We start from the raw sequence: 20,702 nt of genomic DNA, 5'->3' as shown, positions 1-20,702 counted from the left end.
GCCTGTCACATATTACAAAAGGGCACTTTGTTGTAGCATCACACACACATACCACCTCCAGTCAATGGACTCCCACCATTCGTGACCATCCACGGCAATTGTTCACTCAATCTGTTGGTTCCAACTACTGTTCACACCTGAGATGTTGGAGTACATCGTTACTGAGACAAATAAGTACCACTACAGCACGAAAAGTGGATGCATATTGATGGGCGTCCATCAATAGAGAAGAAAGACACCCTTCTCCACTACGCATCCAAGATCTCAAGGGATCGGTTCAGAGATATTCGTCGCTACCTCCATTTTGCTGACAACACAACGCTCCCAACTCCCGGCATCCCTGGTACTGGCAAAAGTACGTCCAGTACGTCCCTACGTCCCCTCCCCTCATCAACAAAGTCAATGAGCGCTGTTCGGCAGTGTACTCGTTAGACCGGAACGTGACTGTTGATGAGGCAATGATTAAGTTCCAGGGAAGATCGTCACTCAAGCAGTACCTCCCCAACAAGCCTGTGAAAAGTGTTAGCTGATAGCTACTTCCACACGGCAGGGCACACATCTCACTACTTCGCTGAAGGGAAAATACCACGTGTACTTCGGATACTCTCCTCAAAGACTTGGAAAAGTATATGCTTGTGGAAGAGGTTTCCCTGTAGATCTTAAGGTTCCTGACAGGTATATATTACAGTAATTCAGAGAGGGAGAAGGACACGGTCACAGTGACAGCCTGGAAGGACAATAGGTTTGTCCGTGTAATGTCCACGGCGCTCCACTGTAAATCGGGCCCTCAGTGCATTGAAGACGTTGATGGGTGGCGGAGACCAGATGAGGGGGTACTATCGATGCCCTACAAATTCATTTCTGATGGATGTATGTGTAACCAATAGCTACGTAACCAATAGCTACGTACTCCACTCAAGATACTCCTCACCCCTCTCTTTTCGCCTTCGGCTGATCGGAAGCTATGCGTCTAGGAAGAGAAGAGTGGGGACAAATACTACAGCTGCCCACTTCCCCCAGGAAGGGCGCTGTCATCTATCAAAGCAAGAAAAGACTCACTATGGTCATGCCAGAAATGGTTCTGCCACACAGGTTAATTATAGTTGCTGAACTCTAGTTGCTGCTGTAAAAGCTGTGCTTACAGACACAGGTACTCATCTTACAGAAAGCACGATAGTTATATGCACACAAAAGCTTACCTTATCCTTCGCTGTGGCCTCGTCGGCGTTGACTGTTCCGAAACCCTGGCAGAATAACTACTGTAGACTGTTTCCAAGGTTCTTTGTGAGAAAGGAACCGTGCTACAGTACAGTACACTCCAAAAACACTCCAAAAACAGGCTCTAAACTAATCTCAGCAAGCAGCCTATCCACATAGTTGGACATCAGCTAAGAAGTCTGAAGTGATCTTTCGCTGTGGCCTCAGGGCCTCTTTCACGGACCGCTCGCCCAGTCAGTCACAACAATGTTCATACTAGCCTGGCCTCTGCACTAGTTAGACTGCCGAGCCCTCTACAGTAGACCAATCTCAGCACAGAATCATACTTTACATTAACTAAAACTTGTCCAACAGACTGTTAACCCGCAGAGCCCCGCCCAAGGCCTTCATACTGCTTTTACTAGCCATCAACAGGTTCTCCGCTAGGGGGGTCCACAGGCTGCTGCTTATAGGTGCCCTGTGAAGTATTTTCTACAGGCATCGCAAACTCAACCGTCACAGAAGGCGCAGAACTCAGAGCCCCACTCACTTTGACCCACATCATACTCTCTCGGTCGCTAGTCAGACCGCGGTACATGTAAACTCATGCCCCTGCCCACGTCAGAATCCCGCTCCGAGGCGCACTTACAGTCAACCTGACCGCCCAGTTGAAATCCCCTCTCCCACACGCCATCCGAAGCACCTGCTCTGCGGCAAGTGTTTTCTACAGCCGGCACATGTAAACTCAAATATTCTTTGCCCACCAGTCCCAGTCCCCTGCACTTTCAATCAACCTGACCGCCAGCCCCGCCCGGGGCGGCTCATTGCGCAGACTCCGCAGAGTCTGAAGCACAGTGCTCAGTAATTATACCTGCTTAGCACCATCGCAGTCAGTAAAGTCATTGCCTGTAGTTGTGAATCTCCGCAGAGCCGGCCTGCGCATAGATCAGCACGACCCCAGGCCACACCCCGCCAGCAACAATAATAGCTCTCCCACTCACGCGCCTCTCATACTAATCCTGCCACACAATGGAGGCAGACTCGCTCTGAATCTCCGCAGAGCCCACCCAGGCCGCACTACCTACAATCAACCTGACGGTTTCAGGCGTAGCTCTGGTCACACAGCTTTATTATTACTACAGGCCACATCCCGTCAGCAACAAGTAGTAATGTTTTGCGAGCATCACGAGGGTTGATCAATTCACAACAATAGAATCCGCATTATTACCACACGATCCTTGCCAGGACGCAAGTATATAGTTGGATCACAAAGGGTCAAAATGTTCTACTGATTTGCACTGTAGCATGCACTATTCTCAGCCCACTACAGGGCAATCCTCTGTGCTTTCCCTCAGGTTTCACCACCGGTACCCGCTGTTAATATTCTGACCACGCTTTGGCTGAACAACTCTAGTCCGGGCGACCATGCAATTGTCCATTAGAGTCACAATCATGCATAACCGTCGACTGCTGGCCCTCTATACACGTCAGTGCAAGACTATACTGGTCTGGGTGCTAGTCTCCGAAACAAACAGCCCAGTGTTACACCCACACTCCATGGCATGCTAGCAGTACAACAATCTTCTGTCCGTGTGAGTTCTCCTCATACAATAGGCAGTTGATCCTAATGGATACCCAGAGGCGAATCTAGACATTAGAAAAGGGTGGTTCCTAAAAGCAACTGGTAAAAGGATAACGAGGCCAAAGGGTGAGTATTAAGCTGCGCGCAGCGCGAAAAATTGGGTCACGCCCATTTCCGGTGTCGTTTCCTGTCACCTGAGTGCTAGGCCAAGGGGCGGCAAGGGAGGTCTAGATTATGTCTAGCTATAGCTAGCTATGGCTCCAGTGCAGTGATAGTAAGATCAAGAAGTTGAGTGAGTAAATGAGTAAGCTCTTGTATAATCATCAGGTAGCATAAAAGGGAGTTTCATTCTCCTTGGGTGTAGCTGGCTGTATGATACTACTAGTTTTTTCACAGACAAAAGCTGGTTGCATTGGTCACGATTGAAAGCAAGTGAACCCAATCTCGATTCCGACATGGTAGCACATCGGGCTGTCTTGATACTTGTGATCTCTTGAGGTAGCACCACCTAAGCCACACCGGATAACACAGTCACCCTCCTCCATATCAAGTTCACTGTCTGAATCTTCGGGGACGTCAGTAGGGGGAGATGAAGGGGGAGACGAGTCAGCAGGGCTGACAATAACATCCTGTGACTACAATTGAAGTTGTTTTTATAAGTTTTGTTGTTTATTTATCATGATTTGGATTTTTATTTATGTGAAACTGTGCCCTGCTTTACTCTTTGAATGTTGAAATTGGCACTTGACTTGGTCTCTTCCTGTTACTCCTTGTTGTATAATAAGTAAGTCTGGTTAATTTACCACAATCAAAGCTGCATGACCACTGGACACATGGATGTGGGTTTATCCCCATCTTGTATCCAATTAATTACTGCTTACTAAGCAGTTTTTGCAACGCGATCAGTTGAGAAAGAGTAAAGAAGCTAAGCTGCCACTGCTTTTAGCTAAGTTCTGTTCCTTCTAGAGTGGACTACATGCAGGTATTGACATTACTACATAGTAGAATAGGTAAAACATGACTGTAAATGACTGTAGATTGCTAAAAATCGATTTTAATATTTTGAGCAAAAGGGGGGTTCCTTTGCTCCCTTGGATCTCCCCCTGGATCCGGAATACCATGCGATTCTCCCTGTCGACACTGCCGGTATGTTCTTCCCACATTCGCCGACTCTCACAACTTCGTGCACTTATATTTTGTATATACGACTTCCATTATTTGTTATGACGGTTTAGGTTTGTGTGTAAGTTATATATTTTATTGTAGATAAATAATTCCACCTCCGGGTGTTGACGCCATAAAATACGCATACCCACATTCTGCCTCGACATGGCTACCCCTCAACAGGACGGGTTCCCTTAACAGGACCCGCGCCTCGACATGGCTACCGGGCTCAATGCTCAGTATGCAGCCTACATGTGTTCCCTTAACAGGACCCGCGCGGCTACCGGGATTATTACTCAATCAATGCTCAGTATGCAGCCTACATGTGTTCCCTTAACAGGACCCGCGCCTCGACATGGCTACCGGGATATGCTCAGTATGCAGCCTACATGTGTTCCTCGACATGGCTACCCCTCAACAGATTACTCAATGCTCAGTATGCAGCCTACATATACAAACAGGTCCCGCCATTGTAACCCCCCTTTTCGGTGTTGTACCCAGGTATTTTCCTAGTTTTGGGGAGTACACTACCTATTTCTATTCCTTGGGGCTGAATGAGGGCCCACAACACTTACGTGCTTAATGCTGGGGCCCCTCTCTCAGTACTCCCCCAAAACCTAACCGCAGTCACGTGACCCTAACCTCTAGCATGACAGAGGCATGTGACATCCGCTTAGACCGGTACTGCCAAAAGATAGTAATATCCTCGCGTAGGATTACCTATAGATCGCAATCATCTACTGCAATCTGTACGACCATAGTTAAATGTAGTTTAATGTAGTTAAACGTAGTTAACGAGGGAATACACTAACCGCGGCTTTACCTCGAAGCCCACGACCATATAGGCGTGGCTTCCGGTTACATGAATGCCTACTGCACATGCGCATCCAGTATAGCATCCTGGTTCCACGTACAGCTACTGTCAGCAAGCCGCAGACAAATTGGCTGCTCAAATCTTAAGCCTCCCACCCCGGAGGTTTTTAAGACCTACATTTTCCATCCGACGATGTTGATATACCGTTTCGGGGGCTGAATGAGGGCCCCCAACACTTACGTGCTTAATGCTAATCGCAGGGGCCCCTCTCTCAGTACTCCCCCAAAACCCCCAAAACCTAACCGCAGTCACGTGACCCCAACCTCTAGCATGACAGGGCACGTGACGGTGCAACATGTGTTGCCATAACAACCACGGTTATTACGCTCACCCGTTTTTATCATTTTAAATATGGCTCGGCCAGCAGTGAGATAAAATCCAAAAATTTTTTTTTTGGATTAGCCTATCATATGGTTGGATTTTCACATCCTCTTTATCAATACTCCAGGCATTGGAAAGTTTCAATTCTTCTGCCAATCTTTTTGGATCGGTTGTACAAGGCTTGCTCAGGTTCTGGTTTGGCTTTTGTGCGTTTGTTTGATTTGATTTGTGCGTTTGTTTGAAGAACATGCTGTGTGTGTGTGTGCTCCATCTCAAGTGTGAAGTAGATACTTTAAATGTTGGATTTCTGTGATCAATAATAATTATGTTATTTTGTATCATGTATAATTATTATACATGTAGAGTCATGATGTGATAATTATTAGGGCATGCACATGCACATAGCACAACATCGAAATCTAGTAGAAAATCCAGTAGAAAATCCAGTAGATAGTAATTTCTAGCACAACATCGAAATCCAAATCCGAATCTGTTGATATAGATATAACCTTTTTCTTTTAGACGAATTATGCAATTTCAGTCTTGGATTCCTAATATATCCGATTCAACAAAACAATAAAAGGTATACCCGTGTTAAGGGTTGTTTTCCTCCTACAATCTTAGTATAGCAGACCAGAACAGTAGCAGACCAGAACAGTTATTGTTGTAGAATATGAATCATGTCGAATCATGTCATCCAGCAACAGCAATTTAGTCGGCCACCCACCATACTGCTCACTGTTAATTGCAACTGCTAGCCCATGCACCAACACATCAGCTCCAACACTTGGCAAAGATATGTAAACGGGCGTTGTGCGTTCTGCTCCAACACAGTCTGAGTGTGGTGTCTGGCTCTGCCATGGTGGAAACCCAACATCAATTTCTTGCAACATTCATTTAGAATGAGGAATTGTTTTGCTATCGTGGTTTAAATATCGTGGTTTAAATACCATCCTCAAAAATTTTTGGATTTTATCTCACCGCTGGCCGAGCATTTAACATGATAAAAACGGGTGAGCGTATTAACCGTGGTTGTTATGGCAACAAATTTTGCACCATTTTATTCCTTATTGTATGGGCATTCTATTGGTATATGGTTGCTAGGCATCTGGAAACCCGATAGAGAATTTACAGACATTTCACTTCACTACGCAAATGACACAGGAACAAGATAATGCAATCGATAATGCCTTTGGGAGGCTCCTTCATAGGCACCGTCATCACCAGAGGAGACATCACCATTGCTGTCCTCAAGCACATGGGCACAAGTAAACAATCTAGCCATAGCTATAAACTTCGTGCGGCTAATGAAATTTTAACATAGCAACGTGGCTTGGAAAATTCTAGACTGGTAGCCTCCTTCGCTGTCCTAAAGCACATCGGCACAAGTAAACAACCTAGCCATAGCTTAAGCATAGCAACGTGGCTCTAGACTAAATTGCACGTGATTCTACAGCTCTTCCTCTATACAGGGATGTGCAGTATCGCAGGCAGTATCGCAGAATTAGAATTTTGCAAAAAAAGTCACTTATTGCGGGGCGTTAAAACAGCTAGCTATTGTGAAATCGATCTCTTTGGACACACCCTTTAATTATTCCTGTGGATGTAATGCGCATGCGCGCTCATTCCCCATGTGCGAGAAAATCATATCCAAGATCCAGATCCTCCTAGAATAGATAACAATATGCATGTACAGTTATATACAACTGATCCTGGTCCTGCATAATACAATAAATAACAATGCATGTAATTTCTTTTGAGCGAAAGCAAAAACATGGCGAGCACTAGTTAGTACAGTAGTGGACATCATGAGCCACCATTGAACTTGTAAACCTATGTGTAGGTGAAGAAAACGTTTCCCGGGAAAAGGGCGTCTGCAGAGAAGTTCCTGATCGAACCATGTCACCGTGTGAACATTGAGAACGTCAACGTGAATGTAAAGCAACACAATTACACAATCATCTGATCAATAAAAATATTAGCAGTGATGAAACATATTATAATGATTGTAAAACACGATGTTGTTACAAGTGAAACCTAAGCAGTATAATTATACCCAAGTCACATAATTGAAGAACTTTCATAATTGAAGAACTTTCTTTGCTGAAGCAATCTGACGGATACCATGCATCTGCTGACTGGGGCTTGTGTTCTTCAGCCTGCTATTTATAGGCATCATAATAATAATTAGCATAATAATAATTAGACAGAGAAATATTCAGTACGTGTATACTCTAGGGTTCTAAGGGACAATTTGGGACAATTTGGACTTAGGTAATTTAGAACGAAAAAGAGCATGCGCAATGCGGGAGCGTGACTAGGGGCTATGCATCTATGGTTGTATTTCAACTGAGAAGTAAGTTTACACCACTTTACTCTGTTTTTAATTATTGTTGAGTTTACATTTACAAAAGATTGACTTGGATCTAAGTGCTGTTGTATAAAATTAATGTTTGCAAGTATAGTTGCTTTAGTATACTTTTAGACACACCATGGGCCCACGACTTCACGTTTAGTGATAGTGGTTGAGTTGCTTAGTCAAACTAGATGTCACTACTGCACATTGTAGTCAAGACACTATAAAATAATCCTTTGTAGATTTAGCCACGCCCTATAACAAGATAGGTGGGGCAGGGTGGGCACTGCATGGCTACAATTTTTTTTAAGGTGAGGATATATTGCATAGGTGCATGCAATCATTTTTCATTTAGAAGTGGGCACAATTAATAGCCCGTAATTTCTTCGAGCTTTGAAAACCCTCGCGTACACACATAATACACACATTACTATATACACACACATTATTTGTGTATGCCTCGATGCATAGCGGGATACGGTAAAGCTGACCCATGTAGAAACTTCCTAAACAAACAACCAATCAGATTTGAATAATTGTAAGTACACTTCCTCAGATTGCAGTTCCTCAGATTGCAGCAAATAGATTCCATGTACTAATTTCACCATAGCTGCTATACGGTACGTACTATCCTGGGGTAAGTAGTGCATCTTCGGTGTAATGTAGACTCTCGATCCATATACATTTCCAAGAAGAATACCAAGACAAATTACTCTAAGACAAATTATTGAAATACTGATACTAACGTGCAAATATCCCGCCAATGATCATCTTCTTCAGGGATGACGTTTTCGACTGACTTGCTTCAGACAAGTAACATGCGTATAAAAGAGTCCAGTTACGCACACACAGCTTCACACACACACACAGCTTTACTGTAATCCAATAATTACTTTTTTGTTTAACAGGATACTTTCCTCCATTATCCGAAATATTCGCTTTCTGGATATCCGTAAGTATGCACTTTTAGCTGAGGTGTGAGTGAGGGTGAGGTAACTACGCTCGTAGTCGGCTAATGAAATGCTGTATACCGATTCAAGCAAGCCGATTCAAGCAAGGAACAGTAGTATTATGACTTGCTCTGTCACGAATTCATCAACGTGAAAATTGATAATCAAGGGTACTCTAAGGGCAATTAACGTACGTGTTTATTGAAGGAGTGTTTAAATCCCCCTCCGTCAAAATTACTGTCCCCAGCGGACGACTGCACCTGAAATCCATGTTCCCGTTCCCTCCGTTCAAGGTAGTACCTTAGAAAGTGATTTCATGTAGCAACTTTTCACTTCACTCACATCCTTAGATTGCCAACAGAGGACCGAAAAGCTGGTCTAATGTTTCCAAAGCATGTAGTAAAACATGTATAGCACAGACTTGTACTATAGTACATGTACAACTTACTCAGTTCCTGCAGCTGTCGACTTCAATGTCACATTGGGATACTTCTGGAACAAGTCTCTACCGAAGCAGATCGCATCATCTTGTCGAAGCGCTTTCGAGTTGTAACAATGCGGCGGCGTATAATCATATAATTTGCTGCTGTCGTTCTACATCATCACCACATCAATAAAAAAGAAAACATTGAGCTTCATTTTGGATCTTTAACCCTTTAACCGTCACGGGCCACGATCGTGGCCCGCAATAGTGACTTTTTTTGTGAAATTCTAATTCTGCGATACTTAGGAAGTAGCTCGAACTACGCACATCCCTGTATAGAGGAAGAGCTGTAGAATCACGTGCAATTTAGTCTAGAATTTTCCAAGCCACGTTTCTACGTTAAAATTTCATTAGCATCTACCGCACGAAGCTATGGCTTTACTTGTGCCGATGTGCTTGAACAGCTTGAGGAGCCTATGAAGGAGAGGGGATAGTAGGATACCTCCCAAAGGCTACCAGCTTTATGCCAGACGCTGATGAACTATCTGGGACTGAGGACATGCATGACATGGACCTAGACGCTAGCGCTATGGACCAGGACGGTGAAAGAGGCTCACTGTGTGACTCTGGCAAGTAGTATAGTATAGCTAGAATATCAGTAGTGTAAGTATAGTATAGGTAAAATATAGAATTAGCAGTAATGAACAGTCTTTATGTGAGCTTGTAAATTTCATAGATCGTTCACCGATATAGTAATACATGTACGTATTGTACTTTAAATTGATATAATATTCATATGATGTGAAAATCAAGCTTAGTCATAATGACTCATTATGATAGGCTGATCCATAAAAAAAATTTTTTGGCCGAGCATTTATAATGATAAAAACGGGTGAGCGTAATAACCGTGGTTGTTATGGCAACACATGTTGCACCATTTTATTCCTTGTTGTATGGGCATTCTATTGGTTGCTAGGTAGCCTCGATCCCAGGCCGATCCGTCTCCAATTGAACGCTAGGTCGCCTACTAGGCCTGGTATTGATTGTATTGTATTTGGGCGTGATCTGGGCGTGGTTTTTTAATAAATTGACTCTGTGGTACAACAAAAAATGAATCCTCCAACAGTGGTCTTCAACAACAGCCTCTGGGGCAGTATACAGCAGGAAATACTTCCCAGAAGACACTTCTTTGGCATGCAGTGGCAACCAAACCTTTGTCGATTCCTTTATTGCTACTGAGGATGGCAGCAGAAACACCTCTATTGTTTAGACTCCTGCCTGGTCAATCATGAGTCTCATGATGAGAGATACAAGGGGAGAGACAATTAACAAGAACAACACTTTTGTCAACAGGAGGAGCCTTGGTCCTACCTAGCTTGTAGTCCATTAAAAAGGGTAGCAACTGATATGATATAGCAGAGAGACTTGCCATATCCCGTTGGGAACCAGATAAACACGTCCCTTCCCTCAAACAGGAGCTTGAGAGCCTGGGCCTGTTCGGCCATGAGAGTGAGGCCATCTTGCTTCAAACAAGACAACGCGTTGCATGCCATAGCTAGCTAGCTATAAATTGAGAACATGACACGGAGCTACATTACTGTAAGTTTTATGGGAGTAAAATGCCTCTACGTACACCTTTAGTATTACAGAAAAAAAAAGCAGGAAACAAAATGTGAAGAATCTCTGCTTTAGTTTCCGGTTCCCAGGCCGTATTTTTCAACTTCGTTCTATTAAAAAAAAATCGGCCTGGGACCGAGGCTAGTTGCTAGGCTGCTCTGGAAACCGGATAGAGAATTTACAGACATTTCACTTCACTGTTAATTAAGAATCCGACGGTTAAAGGGTTAAACGCCGATCGTGGCCCGCAATAAGTGACTTTTTTTGCGGAATTCTAATTCTGCGATACTTAGGAAGTAGCTGTATAGAGGAAGAGCTGTAGAATCACGTGCAATTTAGTCTAGAAATTTCCAAACCACGTTGCTATGTTAAAATTTCATTAGCATCTTACCGCTATGGCTACTTGTGCCGATGTGCTTGAGAACAGCGATGGCGATGTCTCCTTTGGTGATGACAGTGCCAATGACAGTGCCTATGAAGGAGAGGGAATAGTAGGAGGATACCTCCCAAAGGCTACCAGCTTTATACCAGACGCTGATGAACTGTCTGGGACTGAACAGTCGAGCTTCTCTCTGATGTCAACAGTATTCATATGATGTGAAAAGCCAGCCTTTACACCATGATAGGCTGATCCATAAAAAAAAAATTTTGGATTTTATTGGCCGGGCATTTAAAATTGGCAGTTTATTTATTCCTTGTTGTATGGGCATTCTATTGGTTGAGGCATTTTATTGCTCTGGAAATTCACTGCACCGTAAATAAAAAATAAAAGGTTAACCCTTAATTAACAGTGAAGTGAAATGTCTGTAAATTCTCTATCGGGCAATAAAATGCCTAGCAACCATATACCAATAGAATGCCCATACAACAAGGAATAAAATGGTGCAACATGTGTTGCCATAGCAACCACAGTCACCGTTTTTATCATTTTAAATGCCCGGCCAGCGGTGAGATAAAATCCAAAAAATTTTTTTCATGGAACAGTGGATCAGCCTATCATATGGTATAAAGGCTTGATAAAGGCTTGACTAAGCTTGAATTTCACATCATATGATTGTAACAGTGCTAAGACATCAGAGAGAAGGTGGGGCTCGATGAACGATCTATGAGCTCACATACAAGCTCACATAAAGACTGTTCATTACTGCTAATTCTATTTTAGCTATACTATACTTACACTACTGATATTCTAGCTATACTATACTCACACAGTGAGCCCTCTCCTGGTCTTTCACGTCCTGGTCCATAGCTAGCGTCTAGGTCCATGTCATGCATGTCATCAGTCCCAGACAGTTCATCAGCGTCTGGCATAAAGCTCCTTCATAGGCACTGTCATCACCAGAGGAGACATCGCCATTGCTGTCCTCAAGCTGTTCAAGCACATCGGCACAAGTAAACAACCTAGCCATAGCTATAAACTTCGTGCGGTAAGATGCTAATGAAATTTTAACATAGCAACGTGGCTTGGAAAATTCTAGACTAAATTGCACGTGATTCTACAGCTCTTGCTCTTCCTCTATACAGGAATGTGCGTAGTTCGAGCTACTTCCTAAGTATCGCAGAATTAGAATTTCGCAAAAAAAGTCACTTATTGCGGGCCACGATCATGGCCCGTGGCGGTTAAAGGGTTAAAATATGAAGAAAATGCTTTGCCCAACCGCCAGTGACTGCACTGGCTCTGGCCAAGAGAAAAGTGTCGTATCGTGACTGATCAATATACTATACTAGACATACTATTATACTATACTACACTATTGGTGGGTGTTCGAAAATCGGTCAAAAGTATTCGAATTAGAACAGGAGCTGGCTGCACATACGTGCATCGACTTATCGCTTTTTGGTCTAAGTGTGCTCAACCAGTGCAGGTCCAACTTTTGCAAGGCACTATGGATGTCATTTACCATAGCCAAAAGGTCATTGAACACACGTCATTACAAAAATCATAATATCAAATCTGAATTAACTAATGCATGCATGTATACATGCAGGGCCTGCATGCATGATTGCATGATCTCAAGCCTTAGTGTCATCAATTAGCCTACATGGGATCACGCGTTACTGCATGCTCTGCCTTCGAAAAACGCGAAATTTTGCACCATGTTACGCTATATAAGATCTGTATAATAATACACAGGTCTATAATTATGTATACACTGTTCTCTGCGCAGTTAAGGCCTGGGTCAGGCACTGATAAGATTAATTTTATTCATTGCCAACATTTTATGTAGATCATGTAGTGTTAATGAGATTCATAATGTTTATTAATGTTATTCATTGCAAGTGACGTCATAAGGTCAATGTATTTGCTTAGCTAGCTGCTAGAACGAGATTATCTTTGGCAACAAATACGGCGGACTTAAACAAGGTAGAGTAGCTGTTTAGGCCCTCAAAAGATAGATTATGTTGTTATGATTATGTTTCCTTGATGGGAAGTAAAAATGTTTGACAGCCACCCTAGAGGTAAGGCTATTTTGTGTATCTCAAGAATACAATAACTCCTACTCTTCCATCAAGGATCTCTTCCCATCAAGGATACTAGTACCTAGCTATTCTAGCCCTTGGCATCGTTCTTGACGTCATCACCAGCATAATTGAATTAAGCTAATCAATTAAGCTAATTAGTTTTTTGACATTGAGCTTCATTTTGGATCATTTTGATGCAGCATACACTGTATATTGCAAATAATATGAACATAGTGTAAATTTTGGTATTGAAATCTGGACTCGGGCAGAACTGGGGTGTAATTTTACAATTATGGGGACTTTAAAACTCTAGGGGTGACCAGTTAGTTTACATCGAGTACCCCAAAGAGTGTATTACTCATCAGCATTCCATCGAAGAAGGCGAAGAAGGCAGAAAGATCCTCACTAGCTATATGTGGGCCTCTCATTGATGGAATTCAATTGCTTATAGATTGGAAACTCTTGACACACAACTGGCCCAGAAGAAAGATGTAACCATGAGAACAAGTCAAAAGCCACTGAGCTAAATCAACTTCTCAAGCAATGGATCTTGCCAGCGCTACACAAGGGAGCTTTCCAAGATGCCCTAGCATTGAGGAATCCAACAAACACTCCAACAAATTGTGACTGCGGCAAAGCTGGCAGAAAGGGCTCGGCCTCTCATTGATGGAATTCAATTGCTGGAAACTCTTGACACACAACTGGCCCAGAAGAAAGATGTTAGGAGATTGAATAACCATAACTGAGCTAAATCAACTTCCTCTGCAAAGAGCAATGGATCTTGCCAGCGAGATTCCTCATGGCTGACGGCACTCCCACTGTCAGAACATGGCTTTACCCTACACAAGGGAGCTTTCCAAGATGCCCTAGCATTGAGATATGGCTGGAATCCAACAAACACAACAAACACTCCAACAAATTGGACCTGCTCACTGAAGACGTTCGCATAGAACCGTACCTGCAGCCAATTACTGAAGAAACACTCCGGTGTGCTACAGCTCGTCTAGACATCTCAGCAATCTCAGCAAACGGGGTATGGGGAGGCAGACTGGAAAAGACCTACTTCGATGTAAGTCCCCCCTTGGTAATGTCTACTACTGGAGGGATGGGCAGAGAGGTTATCGCTGCGGAGCTGGCTACAGTGGAATCAATGCTGCAAGAATTCTTTTTTTTTATTTTTTTGTTTATTTGCTTTGTTTACTGTTTCACGCCCCGAGATGGAGTGCACCTTTTAATTTAACCTTGAAAAAAAAATGCTACTCTACGTAGGTTATGAACAACTTAAAAATGTTAACAGTGACAAATTGTTAACAGTGACATTAATTTTGAAACTGACAACAGTTAGAAGGAAATACAAAAATAATATTGTACAGTGACAATACAAAGTCTTCTTGCAGGTATAGCAAGACTCTTGACGATACCTAGGCACGGTTGAAAACTATTTTCACAACACTCACCTTGTCACTGTACCACTGTACCACTTCATAGGTCGCCTGGCTCAGACCAGATTGTTCTCGACATGTATACTTGCCAGTTAGCATGCCAGTTAGCATTTACTTACTGTAGGAAAAAGGTGGCTTAGAAAGTTGAAAAATAGACAGTTCCTTACCTGTCATTAGAAGTACATTGTAACATCATCCACTGCATTACACTTTATGTAATGCAGTGAACAGTGAACAAATCCTGTCTTGTCTTTTGTCTTTGTTCTGAGTTTCACAGCTACTGAGCATGCGCAACCACCACTTCAATAGCTAGCTGCAAACTTATGTGATCTTTCAACTCGCTTTGTAACAATACCTTGAGATTTTTTCTTTATCCAGGTGGATCTTTCGTACACCAGATGTACACTTTTGGGGGTACACTTTTGGGGGTACTTGCTGAAGCACAGCTACACAGTTCATTGAATGTGATGAGATAGCACTGCTTTTACAAGAGGAAACTAACAGCATAAAGTATAGAAATAAAATTATGTCCAGGTGATGAAAGACACCGACTACCGACCAGAAATTAAAATGCACTGGTCAGGAAATAGCACCTATGTTCACCAGTCGAATGGCCAAGGCCAAATTTACCTCATGAACGGGAAGTACTTCCTGTTGTCTATCTGGACCTGCGGTTTAAAGCTCAATTTCTGCACTAACTTTAGCTCAGTGTAACTTTTTATTCCTTGCATGTATACAATATATATTTGCATCTTCTTTATTGTTATTGCATCCTCTTTGCAACAATATGTATGTCACAATTTTAACACTGAGTGTTGCTTTACACAAGAGATTTTTGTGCAGCCACCATATCTTGCGGTTTTGACCTACCCGCATATTAGCCGATGTAAAAAACGGTTCCTCACCCCGTACCAGCTCCAAAGTTTGCATACCAATAGTTTAAAGGCTGATGCGTATTATGTCCAAAAAATTGGACTGTTCTACTGTATATTCATTACTTTACAGCATGTCAAAGTGGGTGTACTTTACACACCAGCCACATGGTATTTACAAGAGTTCTTCACCACTGGTCCAACTTATGGTAAGCTATAAAAACAATGCACACAACAACAAAACTATCAACATAAAATTTATGAGATCTGCTAGAGATGCTAGAGATGCTGGAAGAGAGTCGCGTCATGTAACTTCAGCAGTACATCCAGGCCGATCATGCGAAGAATGTGTTCTGTGTAAGAAGAAAGACCTGTCCAAGTTTTCCCATCCCAAATCCTGGAAAGATCCTTCCCTGCTGCAGCAACTCCAAGCCGCTGAGCCTTCTCTCAATGTACAGCCAGAAAGCTGCATCTGCTTGCTTTGTAGGAGGGATGTGAGCAATGTTAATGATGTTAGCTTCTCACCTAGATGGAGAAAGAATACAGGTATCATGAAACTGATATGTTATATTCCTAATTGTACGAACACTGACAATAAAACCAAGTTAATCGATGTACAACAATTAACACCATTTTTCCCAGTGGGGCACAACGATGCTACCTTTTCCAACGAAGATGGAACTAACAATGTACCAGCACACCTGGTACACTCACAAATGAGCACAACGGGTATTTATCTTTCTTGCGGCTAGTAGGGTGCGCCTATTTTAAGAAGCACAAGTCAGCATTCTTACCTTCATTTCCAACTCCAATGACCTTGTTCAACTCAGTCCAGTCAGCTAGCAATCACCAACGACATGAGCAATGGCTTGATCTTATACGAGACAGAATATGGGCGAGAATTCAGTACGAGGAGGACATGACACCCTCGCATGAAGCATTGCTTCGACATTGGAAGAGGAGTAGCTGGGTTTCATCTGTCTGGAATCAAGCGGCATCAAACAGGCATCAAACAACATTGTCCATCCACCACTGGAAGACTTCGGCTGGAAAAAGCCTGATCCAAACACCCTCATGATAGATTGGGACAGTGAAAGCAATGTGTCTAGAATCAGACAACAAGTAGCGCTGATTCGGAAAGGCTGTGGCTGTAAAACAGGATGCTCCTCATCACGCTGTAACTGCAAGAAACGTAATGGTTACTGTGGTCCTGGCTGCAAATGTACAGGATGCACTAACCTCCCTGTTGAAGCTCTAGCAGCAGAGCAGGAAGACATTGACAGTGCGAGTGACAGTGCAAGTGCAAGTGATGAACAGTCCGACGTCAGCAGTGATATCGATGGTAGTCACTTGGACGTTGAAGTCAACCAACTCATGTGTGATATCTTTGGAGACTCTGAAGGTGAAGATTTATAGCATAGGAGTCAACACACAAACTGAGACACTAACTCTCATTAGTCAATGATTTTTATGATCTATATTACACATGTACATGCTGAAAACCACATGACACTTTCAAGTAGTATAAAATCTAAATGAACAATGGGAACAGCTAGATAGCTATTTATAATATACAATAGACCTACCTGAACAACATTAGCCAGCTATAAAGTTGTGATCAGTTGAGGAACCAAAGATACAGAAGCAGGAGGAAAGGCACCTACAACACCCTTGTTCCATATACTGGCTTGTAGCTTCGCTCCAGCACGATTCTACACCTTCAACTTGGTATCAATCAGTAGCTCAGATGATACCCTCCATGTTTCTACAGTCACTTGCTATCATGTGACTATTGAATGCCAAGTCAAGCCCTCCAAAGTCAGAGTCTGTTTTTTGTTTACTCCCCAACATGACGTAATTGGAAATGCATATTTAAGTAACTGCCCTATGTTTTACATGCAACTTCCGGTCTCTGGCCATACGACTGTCACTATTTTACACCCCAGGGTTCACCATTTTACACCATAATTGGCTGTTGTTTACAGCATTTTTTACGCCCCAGTTTTAACAGTGTCAGCAGGCCACAGGCAAACAATGTTATGGACTACATGAAGGCTCCACAAAGGCTCCACAAGAGCTTAAAGAGACGTACCAACAAAAATATTTGGCAATCCTGGTAAATAATAGTATACCCGTATGAGATGTAAAACTTATTATTATGTAATTTTAATGTATGTTTTCACAGAAGCCTAAAAGTAGAGACGCCCCTTTCACCAAAAGTTTGGTTGCAGTCGTCATACCCATTAGGATCGAGCCATTGCTACGAATAACAGTAATGCCTGGTGACAACGACTTTAAACATATCAGACATTTCTGTAGAGGTGTGAATAACTGTGCCCTTTGAAGTAATGAAGTGTGTAGCTGGTTCACACCTTAGGTAAACGTGCTGGCTCACTGGATACTAGTTCCCTCCAATCGGCAGGTAAACGCAGCTTAGATTTGCTGTGCCCTTAGGTCATATCCTGTTCAATATTACTCAGGCTTACAAAATGTTTCCTCATGCCTGTAATTAGAGAAATATTTTCAGGAAGTGGTAGCCTATGGTAAAAGTACAGTAAAAATCACCCACGCTTACTTCCAAAACGGCAGAGACAGCTTTTTATGTCAGTTAGACAAACTTTTTACGAGCATGCAGAATAAGATGGTTGGTTACAATTGTTCTGAAGTTACAATGTTTTAATTCATTCTCAATGTAAATCCTGCAGCTAGTGTGAAGGGACGGACAAAAATGTCCTCCATGTCCTGATATGATTTGTGCAGATTTGTGCAGTCATAATCTTTTCCCCTGCATGCATATAATAGCTGTACAGCCATGCATACTATTAATCCAGTCATGATTACATCAGCCATGATTACATTATTCCCCTGCTTCCCCTGCAGGTATACGTACATGCAAATTCATTATTCTCCCTGTAAATAATATAATATCACATGCAGTAATAATTTTTCTTGTTCATGCTATAGAATTAGAAAATGGAAAACAAAAAAAAATAGCTCATTAATTGACACTGCATCACACTTCTCTCTTCCAACCATCAGCTAGGTCAGATCCTGGGCCATAATTATAATGTGAACCATGTAATGAAAACATACCCACGATGGCTTTTCATCGGAGTGTCAGGGGACTAAATGAATGAATTGAATGAATTGTAATTGTAGTGTTCGCAATCATGCATGTGAATGGTCAACAACAACGAAGTCACACAAGAAGATGAAGGGAGACTTTCCGCATAATTATATGCTCGTGCTGCTGACTCAATGTTTCCCTGGAGTCTCTGCATGGAGTTTAATGAGCTGATGCACCGCATGTAATGTAACTCACTTCGTTAGCTTTGTTAGTTTTTTGTAAACCTATAATTATATATAATAATCGTAGGTGGTGCAAAGTAGATCTATAATATTATTATACTTATACAAGTCATGCCAATGAGGAAAAAGTAAGTCTATTAATGTACTGTATAATCATGCTAAGTTACACTCACTTTTTAACTCATCTTACATCGGAGCTGGCTATCTGGGGAAGACATTTTGCTTTGCTTTGCTTTGCTTTGTTTTTTTTATTACTACATGTGCTCTCTCATGTGCGCTCTCTCATGTGCTCTATTTTAAGCTTCTGGTCTGATACATGATCTCTTAACACATCAGATACTGTTCTGTCCTGTTTTGTCCGTTGTACACTTGTGTATCAACCAGTACAGTAATTGGCTGTGAAATCTGCTTCAGATACAATTATTTGAAAATACAGAATAGTTACTGATACAGTTCAGATACAAAACCGACTACATAACGATGCGGAACAATTCACGGAAAGGATTTTTTATGGCGCAATATTAGTGAGTATAATTATACGTATATGTATCTAGGGGGTACTCTTTTTGCTCTTTTTGTAAACTGGTATAGAAAATAAACATTCAGGGGTACACTTTTTAGTGTCAACATCACTTGGGGGTACTCTTATCAGTTTAGGTACACAAACTCTTCCATATTATAATGACCTGAAGAGCCTTACTGAACTAAAAAGAGTACCCCCAATTAAGGCGTTAGAGCGCCCCTTAGAATATTAACCTTGGAAGTCTGGTGTAACTACGCTGGAAGCGGCCGGTTATTGAACAGTCCCTTGGTATAACTACGCTGGAAGCTGCTGATAGCTGATTTATAGAGTTGATTCTCGTTGAGTCAATCTGGTGGAGTCAATCTGGTGGCAAGACGGTGTGAGATAGTACCTTGTGTGAGATAGTACCTCTCTCTATTAGTACTGCAAGAGAAGCTGTATGTTATGATTACCTCTTACATGTGTAAGGTTATACATATCATTATACATATCATTCTAGATTCATAATTAGGCAGGCCAGAGGTCGCATACATTTTTTTGGCTTCTGTTTGTGTAATTCTCTCTATTAGTACTGCATAGACCATTGAGAAGCTGTATGTTATTATGATGACCTCTTACATGTGACCTCTTACATGTGTAAGGTTATACATTATTATTGATGTAGGGTCATAATTATTTTAGAAAGGCCAAAGGTCACATTAATTTGCATCCCTAGTTGGCTTGTGCATTATTCCCAATGATGGCTGTTGTTTTTTAGCTGTTGTTTTTTAGATATACAGTTACATAATTATTAGACTCTGCGCACTTAAGGATTTCAATACCAAAATTTACACTATGTTCATACTGCTGTATTATTTGCAACATACAGTGTATGCTGCATCAAAATGATCCAAAATGAAGTTCAATGTTTTCTTTTTCCAAAAAACTAATTAGCTTAATTCAATTATGCTAATTAGTCCCATAAATGGTGATAAAATTAATCTTATCAGTGCCTGACCCAGGCCTTAACTGCGCAGAGTATGCACCCCAAGGTTAGTGGATTTGTGTTCTCTGTGATATGCACTATAAACTAGGTTCTTAGGATTCCAAAGGTCACTTAATTTTTTGGGCCTCACCCTTCTTTATGAAGTTGGCTTCTCTGTTCCACTGTTCCACAAATCATGTGTGGTTAGTATGGTGAAATTGCATGATGGTAGCAGTAGTAGTAAGTACAATTACCTTGCAGAAGTAGTGGACCTAGCTCTGCCTCTGTAAACATTAACTCTACTGTTGTGTAGTTGCTTTACCTTGTCGTGGGAGGTTCATGGTCAGCTGTTGAACGCTGTTGAACGTGGAGGGACTGGGGGCGAGATGGAAGTGTCTGGGGGTAAGAAGGAGGTGTCTGGGGGTGAGAAGGATGTGTCTGGGGGTGTATCTGGTGAAAAGTGAAAATCTATAGGTGAGAGTTACGTCAGCAGCTGATGGTGTGAGTGTTATGTGAGTGAGAAGGGGACCCTGGGGAGGGTGATGGTCTTGGAGTGTGTGCAATTAATAAGTATGTACATTTTGTTGTGAATACCCCTCTTCCTCATGCAGGTCCATAAAATCATCGTCGCTGCCGTCTGCCAT

At 42.2% G+C, this 20,702-nt stretch overlaps 1 protein-coding gene and 1 long non-coding RNA gene across 2 annotated transcripts in view; both read right to left on the bottom strand.

Moving 5' to 3' along the window:
• The window catches only part of LOC135346659 (F-actin-capping protein subunit alpha-1-like), a 149,716-nt gene extending 138,464 nt beyond the window's left edge, over positions 1-11,252 (bottom strand). The window contains exon 1 of the mRNA XM_064544360.1: positions 11,240-11,252. The gene's annotated coding sequence lies outside the window, so the exon portion shown is untranslated. The remainder of the gene's footprint in view (positions 1-11,239) is intronic.
• A 4,147-nt stretch (positions 11,253-15,399) lies between these two features.
• LOC135346669 (uncharacterized) lies at positions 15,400-18,102 on the bottom strand. The gene is made up of 4 exons (XR_010398085.1): positions 16,849-18,102; positions 16,502-16,658; positions 16,057-16,443; positions 15,400-15,787 (listed from the first exon to the last, which is right to left on the bottom strand). It is a non-coding gene; the product is annotated as an uncharacterized LOC135346669 (long non-coding RNA).
• Between the last annotated feature and the right edge of the window lie 2,600 nt (positions 18,103-20,702).

The sequence above is a fragment of the Halichondria panicea genome, chromosome 13 (genome assembly GCF_963675165.1).
Source record: "Halichondria panicea chromosome 13, odHalPani1.1, whole genome shotgun sequence".
Lineage (NCBI taxonomy): Eukaryota > Metazoa > Porifera > Demospongiae > Suberitida > Halichondriidae > Halichondria > Halichondria panicea.
The sequence above is the reverse complement of the archived record's forward strand: the minus strand, read 5'-3'. Positions and strand labels throughout refer to the sequence as shown.